Here is an 18,575-nt window from a genome sequence, read left to right as displayed (position 1 = left end):
CTCTGCCTGCCTTTCCCCAGTGCTCTGCAAGCTCTCCAGGACAACATAAAATCTGGGGCTCTGTGCTTTCTTTCGTTCTGAACAAGTGTTAGTGTTTTCTGCACAAAAGCGATTCTGCGAAGCAATGTGAACACTTCTGCTTCCCAGGCACAGAGAAGGTGCTAGCAGGGAATTCTCTGCCTGCCTTTCCCCAGTGCTCTGCAAGCTCTCCAGGACAACATAAAATCTGGGGCTCTGTGCTTTCTTTCCTTCTGAACAAGTGTTACTGTTTTCTGCACAAAAGCGATTCTGCGAAGCAATGTGAACACTTCTGCTTCCCAGGCACAGAGAAGGTGCTAGCAAGGAATTCTCTGGCTGCCTTTCCCCAGTGCTCTGCAAGCTCTCCAGGACAACACAGAATCTGGGGCTCTGTGCTTTCTTTCCTTCTGAACAAGTGTTACTGTTTTCTGCACAAAAGCGATTCTGCGAAGCAATGTGAACACTTCTGCTTCCCAGGCACAGAGAAGGTGCTAGCAAGGAATTCTCTGCCTGCCTTTCCCCAGTGCTCTGCAAGCTCTCCAGGACAACACAGAATCTGGGGCTCTGTGCTTTCTTTCGTTCTGAAGAAGTGTTACTGTTTTCTGCACAATAGCGATTCTGCGAAGCAATGTGAACACTTCTGCTTCCCAGGCACAGAGAAGGTGCTAGCAAGGAATTCTCTGCCTGCCTTTCCCCAGTGCTCTGCAAGCTCTCCAGGACAACATAGAATCTGGGGCTCTGTGCTTTCTTTCGTTCTGAACAAGTGTTACTGTTTTCTGCACAAAAGCGATTCTGCGAAGCAATGTGAACAGGCACAGAGAAGGTGCTAGCAGGGAATTCTCTGCCTGCCTTTCCCCAGTGCTCTGCAAGCTCTCCAGGACAACATAGAATCTGGGGCTCTGTGCTTTCTTTCGTTCTGAACGAGTGTTAGTGTTTTCTGCACAAAAGCGATTCTGCGAAGCAATGTGAACACTTCTGCTTCCCAGGCACAGAGAAGGTGCTAGCAAGGAATTCTCTGCCTGCCTTTCCCCAGTGCTCTGCAAGCTCTCCAGGACAACATAGAATCTGGGGCTCTGTGCTTTCTTTCCTTCTGAACAAGTGTTACTGTTTTCTGCACAAAAGCGATACAGCGAAGCAATGTGAACAGGCACAGAGAAGGTGCTAGCAGGGAATTCTCTGCCTGCCTTTCCCCAGTGCTCTGCAAGCTCTCCAGGACAACATAGAATCTGGGGCTCTGTGCTTTCTTTCGTTCTGAACAAGTGTTACTGTTTTCTGCACAAAAGCGATTCTTGCGAAGCAATGTGAACACTTCTGCTTCCCAGGCACAGAGAAGGTGCTAGCAAGGAATTCTCTGCCTGCCTTTCCCCAGTGCTCTGCAAGCTCTCCAGGACAACATAGAATCTGGGGCTCTGTGCTTTCTTTCGTTCTGAACAAGTGTTACTGTTTTCTGCACAAAAGCGATTCTGCGAAGCAATGTGAACAGGCACAGAGAAGGTGCTAGCAGGGAATTCTCTGCCTGCCTTTCCCCAGTGCTCTGCAAGCTCTCCAGGACAACAGCAAATCTGGGGCTCTGTGCTTCCTTTCGTTCTGAACAAGTGTTAGTGTTTTCTGTACAAAAGCGATTCTGCGAAGCAATGTGAACACTTCTGCTTCCCAGGCACAGAGAAGGTGCTAGCAAGGAATTCTCTGCCTGCCTTTCCCCAGTGCTCTGCAAGCTCTCCAGGACAACATAGAATCTGGGGCTCTGTGCTTCCTTTCGTTCTGAACAAGTGTTAGTGTTTTCTGTACAAAAGCGATTCTGCGAAGCAATGTGAACACTTCTGCTTCCCAGGCACAGAGAAGGTGCTAGCAAGGAATTCTCTGCCTGCCTTTCCCCAGTGCTCTGCAAGCTCTCCAGGACAACATAAAATCTGGGGCTCTGTGCTTTCTTTCGTTCTGAACAAGTGTTACTGTTTTCTGCACAAAAGCGATTCTGCGAAGCAATGTGAACACTTCTGCTTCCCAGGCACAGAGAAGGTGCTAGCAAGGAATTCTCTGGCTGCCTTTCCCCAGTGCTCTGCAAGCTCTCCAGGACAACACAGAATCTGGGGCTCTGTGCTTTCTTTCCTTCTGAACAAGTGTTACTGTTTTCTGCACAAAAGCGATTCTGCGAAGCAATGTGAACACTTCTGCTTCCCAGGCACAGAGAAGGTGCTAGCAAGGAATTCTCTGCCTGCCTTTCCCCAGTGCTCTGCAAGCTCTCCAGGACAACATAGAATCTGGGGCTCTGTGCTTTCTTTCGTTCTGAACAAGTGTTACTGTTTTCTGCACAAAAGCGATTCTTGCGAAGCAATGTGAACACTTCTGCTTCCCAGGCACAGAGAAGGTGCTAGCAAGGAATTCTCTGCCTGCCTTTCCCCAGTGCTCTGCAAGCTCTCCAGGACAACATAGAATCTGGGGCTCTGTGCTTTCTTTCCTTCTGAACAAGTGTTACTGTTTTCTGCACAAAAGCGATTCTGCGAAGCAATGTGAACAGGCACAGAGAAGGTGCTAGCAGGGAATTCTCTGCCTGCCTTTCCCCAGTGCTCTGCAAGCTCTCCAGGACAACAGCAAATCTGGGGCTCTGTGCTTCCTTTCGTTCTGAACAAGTGTTAGTGTTTTCTGTACAAAAGCGATTCTGCGAAGCAATGTGAACACTTCTGCTTCCCAGGCACAGAGAAGGTGCTAGCAAGGAATTCTCTGCCTGCCTTTCCCCAGTGCTCTGCAAGCTCTCCAGGACAACATAAAATCTGGGGCTCTGTGCTTTCTTTCGTTCTGAACAAGTGTTAGTGTTTTCTGCACAAAAGCGATTCTGCGAAGCAATGTGAACACTTCTGCTTCCCAGGCACAGAGAAGGTGCTAGCAGGGAATTCTCTGCCTGCCTTTCCCCAGTGCTCTGCAAGCTCTCCAGGACAACATAAAATCTGGGGCTCTGTGCTTTCTTTCCTTCTGAACAAGTGTTACTGTTTTCTGCACAAAAGCGATTCTGCGAAGCAATGTGAACACTTCTGCTTCCCAGGCACAGAGAAGGTGCTAGCAAGGAATTCTCTGGCTGCCTTTCCCCAGTGCTCTGCAAGCTCTCCAGGACAACACAGAATCTGGGGCTCTGTGCTTTCTTTCCTTCTGAACAAGTGTTACTGTTTTCTGCACAAAAGCGATTCTGCGAAGCAATGTGAACACTTCTGCTTCCCAGGCACAGAGAAGGTGCTAGCAAGGAATTCTCTGCCTGCCTTTCCCCAGTGCTCTGCAAGCTCTCCAGGACAACACAGAATCTGGGGCTCTGTGCTTTCTTTCGTTCTGAAGAAGTGTTACTGTTTTCTGCACAATAGCGATTCTGCGAAGCAATGTGAACACTTCTGCTTCCCAGGCACAGAGAAGGTGCTAGCAAGGAATTCTCTGCCTGCCTTTCCCCAGTGCTCTGCAAGCTCTCCAGGACAACATAGAATCTGGGGCTCTGTGCTTTCTTTCGTTCTGAACAAGTGTTACTGTTTTCTGCACAAAAGCGATTCTGCGAAGCAATGTGAACAGGCACAGAGAAGGTGCTAGCAGGGAATTCTCTGCCTGCCTTTCCCCAGTGCTCTGCAAGCTCTCCAGGACAACATAGAATCTGGGGCTCTGTGCTTTCTTTCGTTCTGAACGAGTGTTAGTGTTTTCTGCACAAAAGCGATTCTGCGAAGCAATGTGAACACTTCTGCTTCCCAGGCACAGAGAAGGTGCTAGCAAGGAATTCTCTGCCTGCCTTTCCCCAGTGCTCTGCAAGCTCTCCAGGACAACATAGAATCTGGGGCTCTGTGCTTTCTTTCCTTCTGAACAAGTGTTACTGTTTTCTGCACAAAAGCGATACAGCGAAGCAATGTGAACAGGCACAGAGAAGGTGCTAGCAGGGAATTCTCTGCCTGCCTTTCCCCAGTGCTCTGCAAGCTCTCCAGGACAACATAGAATCTGGGGCTCTGTGCTTTCTTTCGTTCTGAACAAGTGTTACTGTTTTCTGCACAAAAGCGATTCTTGCGAAGCAATGTGAACACTTCTGCTTCCCAGGCACAGAGAAGGTGCTAGCAAGGAATTCTCTGCCTGCCTTTCCCCAGTGCTCTGCAAGCTCTCCAGGACAACATAGAATCTGGGGCTCTGTGCTTTCTTTCGTTCTGAACAAGTGTTACTGTTTTCTGCACAAAAGCGATTCTGCGAAGCAATGTGAACAGGCACAGAGAAGGTGCTAGCAGGGAATTCTCTGCCTGCCTTTCCCCAGTGCTCTGCAAGCTCTCCAGGACAACAGCAAATCTGGGGCTCTGTGCTTCCTTTCGTTCTGAACAAGTGTTAGTGTTTTCTGTACAAAAGCGATTCTGCGAAGCAATGTGAACACTTCTGCTTCCCAGGCACAGAGAAGGTGCTAGCAAGGAATTCTCTGCCTGCCTTTCCCCAGTGCTCTGCAAGCTCTCCAGGACAACACAGAATCTGGGGCTCTGTGCTTTCTTTCCTTCTGAACAAGTGTTACTGTTTTCTGCACAATAGCGATTCTGCGAAGCAATGTGAACACTTCTGCTTCCCAGGCACAGAGAAGGTGCTAGCAAGGAATTCTCTGCCTGCCTTTCCCCAGTGCTCTGCAAGCTCTCCAGGACAACATAGAATCTGGGGCTCTGTGCTTTCTTTCGTTCTGAACGAGTGTTAGTGTTTTCTGCACAAAAGCGATTCTGCCAAGCAATGTGAACACTTCTGCTTCCCAGGCACAGAGAAGGTGCTAGCAAGGAATTCTCTGCCTGCCTTTCCCCAGTGCTCTGCAAGCTCTCCAGGACAACATAGAATCTGGGGCTCTGTGCTTTCTTTCCTTCTGAACAAGTGTTACTGTTTTCTGCACAAAAGCGATACAGCGAAGCAATGTGAACAGGCACAGAGAAGGTGCTAGCAGGGAATTCTCTGCCTGCCTTTCCCCAGTGCTCTGCAAGCTCTCCAGGACAACATAGAATCTGGGGCTCTGTGCTTTCTTTCGTTCTGAACAAGTGTTACTGTTTTCTGCACAAAAGCGATTCTTGCGAAGCAATGTGAACACTTCTGCTTCCCAGGCACAGAGAAGGTGCTAGCAAGGAATTCTCTGCCTGCCTTTCCCCAGTGCTCTGCAAGCTCTCCAGGACAACATAGAATCTGGGGCTCTGTGCTTTCTTTCGTTCTGAACAAGTGTTACTGTTTTCTGCACAAAAGCGATTCTGCGAAGCAATGTGAACAGGCACAGAGAAGGTGCTAGCAGGGAATTCTCTGCCTGCCTTTCCCCAGTGCTCTGCAAGCTCTCCAGGACAACACAGAATCTGGGGCTCTGTGCTTTCTTTCCTTCTGAACAAGTGTTACTGTTTTCTGCACAAAAGCGATTCTGCGAAGCAATGTGAACACTTCTGCTTCCCAGGCACAGAGAAGGTGCTAGCAAGGAATTCTCTGCCTGCCTTTCCCCAGTGCTCTGCAAGCTCTCCAGGACAACATAGAATCTGGGGCTCTGTGCTTTCTTTCGTTCTAAAGAAGTGTTAGTGTTTTCTGCACAAAAGCGATTCTGCGAAGCAATGTGAACACTTCTGCTTCCCAGGCACAGAGCAGGTGCTAGCAAGGAATTCTCTGCCTGCCTTTCCCCAGTGCTCTGCAAGCTCTCCAGGACAACATCAAATCTGGGGCTCTGTGCTTTCTTTTGTTCTGAACAAGTGTTACTGTTTTCTGCACAAAAGCGATTCTGCGAAGCAATGTGAACAGGCACAGAGAAGGTGCTAGCAGGGAATTCTCTGCCTGCCTTTCCCCAGTGCTCTGCAGAGCTCTCCAGGACAACATAGAATCTGGGGCTCTGTGCTTTCTTTCGTTCTGAACAAGTGTTACTGTTTTCTGCACAAAAGCGATTCTGCGAAGCAATGTGAACACTTCTGCTTCCCAGGCACAGAGAAGGTGCTAGCAAGGAATTCTCTGCCTGCCTTTCCCCAGTGCTCTGCAAGCTCTCCAGGACAACATAGAATCTGGGGCTCTGTGCTTTCTTTCGTTCTGAACAAGTGTTACTGTTTTCTGCACAAAAGCGATTCTGCGAAGCAATGTGAACACTTCTGCTTCCCAGGCACAGAGAAGGTGCTAGCAAGGAATTCTCTGCCTGCCTTTCCCCAGTGCTCTGCAAGCTCTCCAGGACAACATAGAATCTGGGGCTCTGTGCTTTCTTTCCTTCTGAACAAGTGTTACTGTTTTCTGCACAAAAGCGATTCTGCGAAGCAATGTGAACACTTCTGCTTCCCAGGCACAGAGAAGGTGCTAGCAAGGAATTCTCTGCCTGCCTTTCCCCAGTGCTCTGCAAGCTCTCCAGGACAACATAGAATCTGGGGCTCTGTGCTTTCTTTCGTTCTGAACAAGTGTTACTGTTTTCTGCACAAAAGCGATTCTTGCGAAGCAATGTGAACACTTCTGCTTCCCAGGCACAGAGAAGGTGCTAGCAAGGAATTCTCTGCCTGCCTTTCCCCAGTGCTCTGCAAGCTCTCCAGGACAACATAGAATCTGGGGCTCTGTGCTTTCTTTCGTTCTGAACAAGTGTTACTGTTTTCTGCACAAAAGCGACTCTGCGAAGCAATGTGAACAGGCACAGAGAAGGTGCTAGCAGGGAATTCTCTGCCTGCCTTTCCCCAGTGCTCTGCAAGCTCTCCAGGACAACAGCAAATCTGGGGCTCTGTGCTTCCTTTCGTTCTGAACAAGTGTTAGTGTTTTCTGTACAAAAGCGATTCTGCGAAGCAATGTGAACACTTCTGCTTCCCAGGCACAGAGAAGGTGCTAGCAAGGAATTCTCTGCCTGCCTTTCCCCAGTGCTCTGCAAGCTCTCCAGGACAACATAGAATCTGGGTCTCTGTGCTTTCTTTCGTTCTAAAGAAGTGTTACTGTTTTCTGCACAAAAGCGATTCTGCGAAGCAATGTGAACACTTCTGCTTCCCAGGCACAGAGCAGGTGCTAGCAAGGAATTCTCTGCCTGCCTTTCCCCAGTGCTCTGCAAGCTCTCCAGGACAACATCAAATCTGGGGCTCTGTGCTTTCTTTTGTTCTGAACAAGTGTTAGTGTTTTCTGCACAAAAGCGATTCTGCGAAGCAATGTGAACACTTCTGCTTCCCAGGCACAGAGAAGGTGCTAGCAAGGAATTCTCTGCCTGCCTTTCCCCAGTGCTCTGCAAGCTCTCCAGGACAACATAGAATCTGGGGCTCTGTGCTTTCTTTCGTTCTGAACAAGTGTTACTGTTTTCTGCACAAAAGCGATTCTGCGAAGCAATGTGAACACTTCTGCTTCCCAGGCACAGAGAAGGTGCTAGCAAGGAATTCTCTGCCTGCCTTTCCCCAGTGCTCTGCAAGCTCTCCAGGACAACACAGAATCTGGGGCTCTGTGCTTTCTTTCGTTCTGAACAAGTGTTACTGTTTTCTGCACAAAAGCGATTCTGCGAAGCAATGTGAACACTTCTGCTTCCCAGGCACAGAGAAGGTGCTAGCAAGGAATTCTCTGCCTGCCTTTCCCCAGTGCTCTGCAAGCTCTCCAGGACAACACAGAATCTGGGGCTCTGTGCTTTCTTTCGTTCTGAACAAGTGTTAGTGTTTTCTGCACAAAAGCGATTCTTGCGAAGCAATGTGAACACTTCTGCTTCCCAGGCACAGAGAAGGTGCTAGCAAGGAATTCTCTGCCTGCCTTTCCCCAGTGCTCTGCAAGCTCTCCAGGACAACATAGAATCTGGGGCTCTGTGCTTTCTTTCGCTCTGAACAAGTGTTACTGTTTTCTGCACAAAAGCGATTCTGCGAAGCAATGTGAACACTTCTGCTTCCCAGGCACAGAGAAGGTGCTAGCAAGGAATTCTCTGCCTGCCTTTCCCCAGTGCTCTGCAAGCTCTCCAGGACAACATAGAATCTGGGGCTCTGTGCTTTCTTTCGTTCTGAACAAGTGTTAGTGTTTTCTGCACAAAAGCGATTCTGCGAAGCAATGTGAACACTTCTGCTTCCCAGGCACAGAGAAGGTGCTAGCAAGGAATTCTCTGCCTGCCTTTCCCCAGTGCTCTGCAAGCTCTCCAGGACAACATAGAATCTGGGGCTCTGTGCTTTCTTTCCTTCTGAACAAGTGTTACTGTTTTCTGCACAAAAGCGATTCTGCGAAGCAATGTGAACAGGCACAGAGAAGGTGCTAGCAGGGAATTCTCTGCCTGCCTTTCCCCAGTGCTCTGCAGAGCTCTCCAGGACAACATAGAATCTGGGGCTCTGTGCTTTCTTTCGTTCTGAACAAGTGTTAGTGTTTTCTGCACAAAAGCGATTCTGCGAAGCAATGTGAACACTTCTGCTTCCCAGGCACAGAGAAGGTGCTAGCAAGGAATTCTCTGCCTGCCTTTCCCCAGTGCCCTGCAAGCTCTCCAGGACAACATAGAATCTGGGGCTCTGTGCTTTCTTTCGTTCTGAACAAGTGTTACTGTTTTCTGCACAAAAGCGATTCTGCGAAGCAATGTGAACACTTCTGCTTCCCAGGCACAGAGAAGGTGCTAGCAAGGAATTCTCTGCCTGCCTTTCCCCAGTGCTCTGCAAGCTCTCCAGGACAACATAGAATCTGGGGCTCTGTGCTTTCTTTCGTTCTGAACAAGTGTTAGTGTTTTCTGCACAAAAGCGATTCTGCGAAGCAATGTGAACACTTCTGCTTCCCAGGCACAGAGAAGGTGCTAGCAAGGAATTCTCTGCCTGCCTTTCCCCAGTGCTCTGCAAGCTCTCCAGGACAACATAGAATCTGGGGCTCTGTGCTTTCTTTCGTTCTGAACAAGTGTTACTGTTTTCTGCACAAAAGCGATTCTTGCGAAGCAATGTGAACACTTCTGCTTCCCAGGCACAGAGAAGGTGCTAGCAAGGAATTCTCTGCCTGCCTTTCCCCAGTGCTCTGCAAGCTCTCCAGGACAACATAGAATCTGGGGCTCTGTGCTTTCTTTCGTTCTGAACAAGTGTTACTGTTTTCTGCACAAAAGCGATTCTGCGAAGCAATGTGAACAGGCACAGAGAAGGTGCTAGCAGGGAATTCTCTGCCTGCCTTTCCCCAGTGCTCTGCAAGCTCTCCAGGACAACATAAAATCTGGGGCTCTGTGCTTCCTTTCGTTCTGAACAAGTGTTAGTGTTTTCTGTACAAAAGCGATTCTGCGAAGCAATGTGAACACTTCTGCTTCCCAGGCACAGAGAAGGTGCTAGCAAGGAATTCTCTGCCTGCCTTTCCCCAGTGCTCTGCAAGCTCTCCAGGACAACATAGAATCTGGGTCTCTGTGCTTTCTTTCGTTCTAAAGAAGTGTTACTGTTTTCTGCACAAAAGCGATTCTGCGAAGCAATGTGAACACTTCTGCTTCCCAGGCACAGAGCAGGTGCTAGCAAGGAATTTTCTGCCTGCCTTTCCCCAGTGCTCTGCAAGCTCTCCAGGACAACATCAAATCTGGGGCTCTGTGCTTTCTTTTGTTCTGAACAAGTGTTAGTGTTTTCTGCACAAAAGCGATTCTGCGAAGCAATGTGAACACTTCTGCTTCCCAGGCACAGAGAAGGTGCTAGCAAGGAATTCTCTGCCTGCCTTTCCCCAGTGCTCTGCAAGCTCTCCAGGACAACATAGAATCTGGGGCTCTGTGCTTTCTTTCGTTCTGAACAAGTGTTAGTGTTTTCTGCACAAAAGCGATTCTGCGAAGCAATGTGAACACTTCTGCTTCCCAGGCACAGAGAAGGTGCTAGCAAGGAATTCTCTGGCTGCCTTTCCCCAGTGCTCTGCAAGCTCTCCAGGACAACACAGAATCTGGGGCTCTGTGCTTTCTTTCGTTCTGAACAAGTGTTACTGTTTTCTGCACAAAAGCGATTCTGCGAAGCAATGTGAACACTTCTGCTTCCCAGGCACAGAGAAGGTGCTAGCAAGGAATTCTCTGCCTGCCTTTCCCCAGTGCTCTGCAAGCTCTCCAGGACAACATCAAATCTGGGGCTCTGTGCTTTCTTTTGTTCTGAACAAGTGTTAGTGTTTTCTGCACAAAAGCGATTCTGCGAAGCAATGTGAACACTTCTGCTTCCCAGGCACAGAGAAGGTGCTAGCAAGGAATTCTCTGCCTGCCTTTCCCCAGTGCTCTGCAAGCTCTCCAGGACAACATAGAATCTGGGGCTCTGTGCTTTCTTTCGTTCTGAACAAGTGTTACTGTTTTCTGCACAAAAGCGATTCTTGCGAAGCAATGTGAACACTTCTGCTTCCCAGGCACAGAGAAGGTGCTAGCAAGGAATTCTCTGGCTGCCTTTCCCCAGTGCTCTGCAAGCTCTCCAGGACAACACAGAATCTGGGGCTCTGTGCTTTCTTTCGTTCTGAACAAGTGTTAGTGTTTTCTGCACAAAAGCGATTCTGCGAAGCAATGTGAACACTTCTGCTTCCCAGGCACAGAGAAGGTGCTAGCAAGGAATTCTCTGCCTGCCTTTCCCCAGTGCTCTGCAAGCTCTCCAGGACAACATAGAATCTGGGGCTCTGTGCTTTCTTTCGTTCTGAACAAGTGTTACTGTTTTCTGCACAAAAGCGATTCTGCGAAGCAATGTGAACAGGCACAGAGAAGGTGCTAGCAGGGAATTCTCTGCCTGCCTTTCCCCAGTGCTCTGCAAGCTCTCCAGGACAACATAGAATCTGGGGCTCTGTGCTTTCTTTTGTTCTGAACAAGTGTTAGTGTTTTCTGCACAAAAGCGATTCTGCGAAGCAATGTGAACACTTCTGCTTCCCAGGCACAGAGAAGGTGCTAGCAAGGAATTCTCTGCCTGCCTTTCCCCAGTGCTCTGCAAGCTCTCCAGGACAACATAGAATCTGGGGCTCTGTGCTTTCTTTCCTTCTGAACAAGTGTTACTGTTTTCTGCACAAAAGCGATTCTGCCAAGCAATGTGAACAGGCACAGAGAAGGTGCTAGCAGGGAATTCTCTGCCTGCCTTTCCCCAGTCCTCTGCAAGCTCTCCAGGACAACATAGAATCTGGGGCTCTGTGCTTTCTTTCGTTCTGAACAAGTGTTACTGTTTTCTGCACAAAAGCGATTCTGCGAAGCAATGTGAACACTTCTGCTTCCCAGGCACAGAGCAGGTGCTAGCAAGGAATTCTCTGCCTGCCTTTCCCCAGTGCTCTGCAAGCTCTCCAGGACAACAGCAAATCTGGGGCTCTGTGCTTTCTTTCCTTCTGAACAAGTGTTACTGTTTTCTGCACAATAGCGATTCTGCGAAGCAATGTGAACACTTCTGCTTCCCAGGCACAGAGAAGGTGCTAGCAAGGAATTCTCTGCCTGCCTTTCCCCAGTGCTCTGCAAGCTCTCCAGGACAACATAAAATCTGGGGCTCTGTGCTTTCTTTCGTTCTGAACAAGTATTAGTGTTTTCTGCACAAAAGCGCTACAGCGAAGCAATGTGAACACTTCTGCTTCCCAGGCATAGAGAAGGTGCTAGCAGGGAATTCTCTGCCTGCCTTTCCCCAGTGCTCTGCAAGCTCTCCAGGACAACATAAAATCTGGGGCTCTGTGCTTTCTTTCCTTCTGAACAAGTGTTACTGTTTTCTGCACAAAAGCGATTCTGCGAAGCAATGTGAACACTTCTGCTTCCCAGGCACAGAGAAGGTGCTAGCAAGGAATTCTCTGCCTGCCTTTCCCCAGTGCTCTGCAAGCTCTCCAGGACAACATAGAATCTGGGGCTCTGTGCTTTCTTTCCTTCTGAACAAGTGTTAATGTTTTCTGCACAAAAGCGATTCTGCGAAGCAATGTGAACAGGCACAGAGAAGGTGCTAGCAGGGAATTCTCTGCCTGCCTTTCCCCAGTGCTCTGCAAGCTCTCCAGGACAACATAGAATCTGGGGCTCTGTGCTTTCTTTCCTTCTGAACAAGTGTTACTGTTTTCTGCACAATAGCGATTCTGCGAAGCAATGTGAACACTTCTGCTTCCCAGGCACAGAGAAGGTGCTAGCAAGGAATTCTCTGCCTGCCTTTCCCCAGTGCTCTGCAAGCTCTCCAGGACAACATAAAATCTGGGGCTCTGTGCTTTCTTTCGTTCTGAACAAGTATTACTGTTTTCTGCACAAAAGCGCTACAGCGAAGCAATGTGAACACTTCTGCTTCCCAGGCATAGAGAAGGTGCTAGCAGGGAATTCTCTGCCTGCCTTTCCCCAGTGCTCTGCAAGCTCTCCAGGACAACATAAAATCTGGGGCTCTGTGCTTTCTTTCCTTCTGAACAAGTGTTACTGTTTTCTGCACAAAAGCGATTCTGCCAAGCAATGTGAACACTTCTGCTTCCCAGGCACAGAGAAGGTGCTAGCAAGGAATTCTCTGCCTGCCTTTCCCCAGTGCTCTGCAAGCTCTCCAGGACAACATAGAATCTGGGGCTCTGTGCTTTCTTTCGTTCTGAACAAGTGTTACTGTTTTCTGCACAAAAGCGATTCTGCGAAGCAATGTGAACAGGCACAGAGAAGGTGCTAGCAGGGAATTCTCTGCCTGCCTTTCCCCAGTGCTCTGCAAGCTCTCCAGGACAACAGCAAATCTGGGGCTCTGTGCTTCCTTTCGTTCTGAACAAGTGTTAGTGTTTTCTGTACAAAAGCGATTCTGCGAAGCAATGTGAACACTTCTGCTTCCCAGGCACAGAGAAGGTGCTAGCAAGGAATTCTCTGCCTGCCTTTCCCCAGTGCTCTGCAAGCTCTCCAGGACAACATAGAATCTGGGTCTCTGTGCTTTCTTTCGTTCTAAAGAAGTGTTACTGTTTTCTGCACAAAAGCGATTCTGCGAAGCAATGTGAACACTTCTGCTTCCCAGGCACAGAGCAGGTGCTAGCAAGGAATTCTCTGCCTGCCTTTCCCCAGTGCTCTGCAAGCTCTCCAGGACAACATCAAATCTGGGGCTCTGTGCTTTCTTTTGTTCTGAACAAGTGTTAGTGTTTTCTGCACAAAAGCGATTCTGCGAAGCAATGTGAACACTTCTGCTTCCCAGGCACAGAGAAGGTGCTAGCAAGGAATTCTCTGCCTGCCTTTCCCCAGTGCTCTGCAAGCTCTCCAGGACAACATAGAATCTGGGGCTCTGTGCTTTCTTTCGTTCTGAACAAGTGTTACTGTTTTCTGCACAAAAGCGATACAGCGAAGCAATGTGAACACTTCTGCTTCCCAGGCACAGAGAAGGTGCTAGCAAGGAATTCTCTGGCTGCCTTTCCCCAGTGCTCTGCAAGCTCTCCAGGACAACACAGAATCTGGGGCTCTGTGCTTTCTTTCGTTCTGAACAAGTGTTACTGTTTTCTGCACAAAAGCGATTCTGCGAAGCAATGTGAACACTTCTGCTTCCCAGGCACAGAGAAGGTGCTAGCAAGGAATTCTCTGCCTGCCTTTCCCCAGTGCTCTGCAAGCTCTCCAGGACAACACAGAATCTGGGGCTCTGTGCTTTCTTTCGTTCTGAACAAGTGTTACTGTTTTCTGCACAAAAGCGATTCTGCGAAGCAATGTGAACACTTCTGCTTCCCAGGCACAGAGAAGGTGCTAGCAAGGAATTCTCTGCCTGCCTTTCCCCAGTGCTCTGCAAGCTCTCCAGGACAACACAGAATCTGGGGCTCTGTGCTTTCTTTCGTTCTGAACAAGTGTTACTGTTTTCTGCACAAAAGCGATTCTTGCGAAGCAATGTGAACACTTCTGCTTCCCAGGCACAGAGAAGGTGCTAGCAAGGAATTCTCTGCCTGCCTTTCCCCAGTGCTCTGCAAGCTCTCCAGGACAACATAGAATCTGGGGCTCTGTGCTTTCTTTCGTTCTGAACAAGTGTTACTGTTTTCTGCACAAAAGCGATTCTGCGAAGCAATGTGAACAGGCACAGAGAAGGTGCTAGCAGGGAATTCTCTGCCTGCCTTTCCCCAGTGCTCTGCAAGCTCTCCAGGACAACATAAAATCTGGGGCTCTGTGCTTCCTTTCGTTCTGAACAAGTGTTAGTGTTTTCTGTACAAAAGCGATTCTGCGAAGCAATGTGAACACTTCTGCTTCCCAGGCACAGAGAAGGTGCTAGCAAGGAATTCTCTGCCTGCCTTTCCCCAGTGCTCTGCAAGCTCTCCAGGACAACATAGAATCTGGGTCTCTGTGCTTTCTTTCGTTCTAAAGAAGTGTTACTGTTTTCTGCACAAAAGCGATTCTGCGAAGCAATGTGAACACTTCTGCTTCCCAGGCACAGAGCAGGTGCTAGCAAGGAATTCTCTGCCTGCCTTTCCCCAGTGCTCTGCAAGCTCTCCATGACAACATCAAATCTGGGGCTCTGTGCTTTCTTTTGTTCTGAACAAGTGTTAGTGTTTTCTGCACAAAAGCGATTCTGCGAAGCAATGTGAACACTTCTGCTTCCCAGGCACAGAGAAGGTGCTAGCAAGGAATTCTCTGCCTGCCTTTCCCCAGTGCTCTGCAAGCTCTCCAGGACAACATAGAATCTGGGGCTCTGTGCTTTCTTTCCTTCTGAACAAGTGTTACTGTTTTCTGCACAAAAGCGATTGTGCGAAGCAATGTGAACACTTCTGCTTCCCAGGCACAGAGAAGGTGCTAGCAAGGAATTCTCTGCCTGCCTTTCCCCAGTGCTCTGCAAGCTCTCCAGGACAACACAGAATCTGGGGCTCTGTGCTTTCTTTCGTTCTGAACAAGTGTTAGTGTTTTCTGCACAAAAGCGATTCTGCGAAGCAATGTGAACACTTCTGCTTCCCAGGCACAGAGAAGGTGCTAGCAAGGAATTCTCTGCCTGCCTTTCCCCAGTGCTCTGCAAGCTCTCCAGGACAACATAGAATCTGGGGCTCTGTGCTTTCTTTCGTTCTGAACAAGTGTTACTGTTTTCTGCACAAAAGCGATTCTGCGAAGCAATGTGAACAGGCACAGAGAAGGTGCTAGCAGGGAATTCTCTGCCTGCCTTTCCCCAGTGCTCTGCAAGCTCTCCAGGACAACATAGAATCTGGGGCTCTGTGCTTTCTTTCGTTCTGAACAAGTGTTAGTGTTTTCTGCACAAAAGCGATTCTGCGAAGCAATGTGAACACTTCTGCTTCCCAGGCACAGAGAAGGTGCTAGCAAGGAATTCTCTGCCTGCCTTTCCCCAGTGCTCTGCAAGCTCTCCAGGACAACATAGAATCTGGGGCTCTGTGCTTTCTTTCCTTCTGAACAAGTGTTACTGTTTTCTGCACAAAAGCGATTCTGCCAAGCAATGTGAACAGGCACAGAGAAGGTGCTAGCAGGGAATTCTCTGCCTGCCTTTCCCCAGTCCTCTGCAAGCTCTCCAGGACAACATCAAATCTGGGGCTCTGTGCTTTCTTTCCTTCTGAACAAGTGTTACTGTTTTCTGCACAAAAGCGATTCTGCGAAGCAATGTGAACACTTCTGCTTCCCAGCACAGAGAAGGTGCTAGCAAGGAATTCTCTGCCTGCCTTTCCCCAGTGCTCTGCAAGCTCTCCAGGACAACATAGAATCTGGGGCTCTGTGCTTTCTTTCGTTCTGAACAAGTGTTACTGTTTTCTGCACAAAAGCGATTCTGCGAAGCAATGTGAACACTTCTGCTTCCCAGGCACAGAGCAGGTGCTAGCAAGGAATTCTCTGCCTGCCTTTCCCCAGTGCTCTGCAAGCTCTCCAGGACAACAGCAAATCTGGGGCTCTGTGCTTTCTTTCCTTCTGAACAAGTGTTACTGTTTTCTGCACAATAGCGATTCTGCGAAGCAATGTGAACACTTCTGCTTCCCAGGCACAGAGAAGGTGCTAGCAAGGAATTCTCTGCCTGCCTTTCCCCAGTGCTCTGCAAGCTCTCCAGGACAACATAGAATCTGGGGCTCTGTGCTTTCTTTCCTTCTGAACAAGTGTTAATGTTTTCTGCACAAAAGCGATTCTGCGAAGCAATGTGAACAGGCACAGAGAAGGTGCTAGCAGGGAATTCTCTGCCTGCCTTTCCCCAGTGCTCTGCAAGCTCTCCAGGACAACATAGAATCTGGGGCTCTGTGCTTTCTTTCCTTCTGAACAAGTGTTACTGTTTTCTGCACAATAGCGATTCTGCGAAGCAATGTGAACACTTCTGCTTCCCAGGCACAGAGAAGGTGCTAGCAAGGAATTCTCTGCCTGCCTTTCCCCAGTGCTCTGCAAGCTCTCCAGGACAACATAAAATCTGGGGCTCTGTGCTTTGTTTCGTTCTGAAGAAGTGTTACTGTTTTCTGCACAAAAGCGCTACAGCGAAGCAATGTGAACACTTCTGCTTCCCAGGCATAGAGAAGGTGCTAGCAGGGAATTCTCTGCCTGCCTTTCCCCAGTGCTCTGCAAGCTCTCCAGGACAACATAAAATCTGGGGCTCTGTGCTTTCTTTCCTTCTGAACAAGTGTTACTGTTTTCTGCACAAAAGCGATTCTGCCAAGCAATGTGAACACTTCTGCTTCCCAGGCACAGAGAAGGTGCTAGCAAGGAATTCTCTGCCTGCCTTTCCCCAGTGCTCTGCAAGCTCTCCAGGACAACATAGAATCTGGGGCTCTGTGCTTTCTTTCGTTCTGAACAAGTGTTACTGTTTTCTGCACAAAAGCGATTCTGCGAAGCAATGTGAACAGGCACAGAGAAGGTGCTAGCAGGGAATTCTCTGCCTGCCTTTCCCCAGTGCTCTGCAAGCTCTCCAGGACAACATAGAATCTGGGGCTCTGTGCTTTCTTTCCTTCTGAACAAGTGTTACTGTTTTATGCACAATAGCGATTCTGCGCAGCAATGTGAACACTTCTGCTTCCCAGGCACAGAGAAGGTGCTAGCAAGGAATTCTCTGCCTGCCTTTCCCCAGTGCTCTGCAAGCTGTCCAGGACAACATAAAATCTGGGGCTCTGTGCTTTCTTTCGTTCTGAACAAGTATTACTGTTTTCTGCACAAAAGCGATACAGCGAATCAATATGAACACTTCTGCTTCCCAGGCACAGAGAAGGTGCTAGCAAGGATTTCTCTGCCTGCCTTTCCCCAGTGCTCTGCAAGCTCTCCAGGACAACATAGAATCTGGGGCTCTGTGCTTTCTTTCGTTCTGAACAAGTGTTACTGCTTTCTGCACAAAAGCGATACAGCGAAGCAATGTGAACACTTCTGCTTCCCAGGCATAGAGAAGGTGCTAGCAGGGAATTCTCTGCCTGCCTTTCCCCAGTGCTCTGCAAGCTCTCCAGGACAACATAGAATCTGGGGCTCTGTGCTTTCTTTCGTTCTGAACAAGTGTTACTGTTTTCTGCACAAAAGCGATTCTGCGAAGCAATGTGAACAGGCACAGAGAAGGTGCTAGCAGGGAATTCTCTGCCTGCCTTTCCCCAGTGCTCTGCAAGCTCTCCAGGACAACATAGAATCTGGGGCTCTGTGCTTTCTTTCGTTCTGAACAAGTGTTAGTGTTTTCTGCACAAAAGCGATTCTGCGAAGCAATGTGAACACTTCTGCTTCCCAGGCACAGAGAAGGTGCTAGCAAGGAATTCTCTGCCTGCCTTTCCCCAGTGCTCTGCAAGCTCTCCAGGACAACATAGAATCTGGGGCTCTGTGCTTTCTTTCGTTCTGAAGAAGTGTTACTGTTTTCTGCACAAAAGCGATTCTGCGAAGCAATGTGAACACTTCTGCTTCCCAGGCACAGAGAAGGTGCTAGCAAGGAATTCTCTGCCTGCCTTTCCCCAGTGCTCTGCAAGCTCTCCAGGACAACATAGAATCTGGGGCTCTGTGCTTTCTTTCGTTCTGAACAAGTGTTACTGTTTTCTGCACAAAAGCGATTCTGCGAAGCAATGTGAACATGCACAGAGAAGGTGCTAGCAGGGAATTCTCTGCCTGCCTTTCCCCAGTGCTCTGCAAGCTCTCCAGGACAACATCAAATCTGGGGCTCTGTGCTTTCTTTCCTTCTGAACAAGTGTTACTGTTTTCTGCACAAAAGCGATTCTGCCAAGCAATGTGAACACTTCTGCTTCCCAGGCACAGAGAAGGTGCTAGCAAGGAATTCTCTGCCTGCCTTTCCCCAGTGCTCTGCAAGCTCTCCAGGACAACATAGAATCTGGGGCTCTGTGCTTTCTTTCCTTCTGAACAAGTGTTACTGTTTTCTGCACAAAAGCGATTCTGCGAAGCAATGTGAACAGGCACAGAGAAGGTGCTAGCAGGGAATTCTCTGCCTGCCTTTCCCCAGTGCTCTGCAAGCTCTCCAGGACAACATAAAATCTGGGGCTCTGTGCTTTCTTTCGTTCTGAACAAGTGTTACTGTTTTCTGCACAAAAGCAATTCTTGCGAAGCAATGTGAACACTTCTGCTTCCCAGGCACAGAGAAGGTGCTAGCAAGGAATTCTCTGCCTGCCTTTCCCCAGTGCTCTGCAAGCTCTCCAGGACAACATAGAATCTGGGGCTCTGTGCTTTCTTTCGTTCTGAACAAGTGTTAGTGTTTTCTGCACAAAAGCGATTCTGCGAAGCAATGTGAACACTTCTGCTTCCCAGGCACAGAGAAGGTGCTAGCAGGGAATTCTCTGCCTGCCTTTCCCCAGTGCTCTGCAAGCTCTCCAGGACAACATAAAATCTGGGGCTCTGTGCTTTCTTTCCTTCTGAACAAGTGTTAGTGTTT

This window comes from Strix aluco, unplaced genomic scaffold (genome assembly GCF_031877795.1).
Source record: "Strix aluco isolate bStrAlu1 unplaced genomic scaffold, bStrAlu1.hap1 HAP1_SCAFFOLD_39, whole genome shotgun sequence".
Lineage (NCBI taxonomy): Eukaryota > Metazoa > Chordata > Aves > Strigiformes > Strigidae > Strix > Strix aluco.
Note: the sequence above shows the minus strand (reverse complement) of the source record.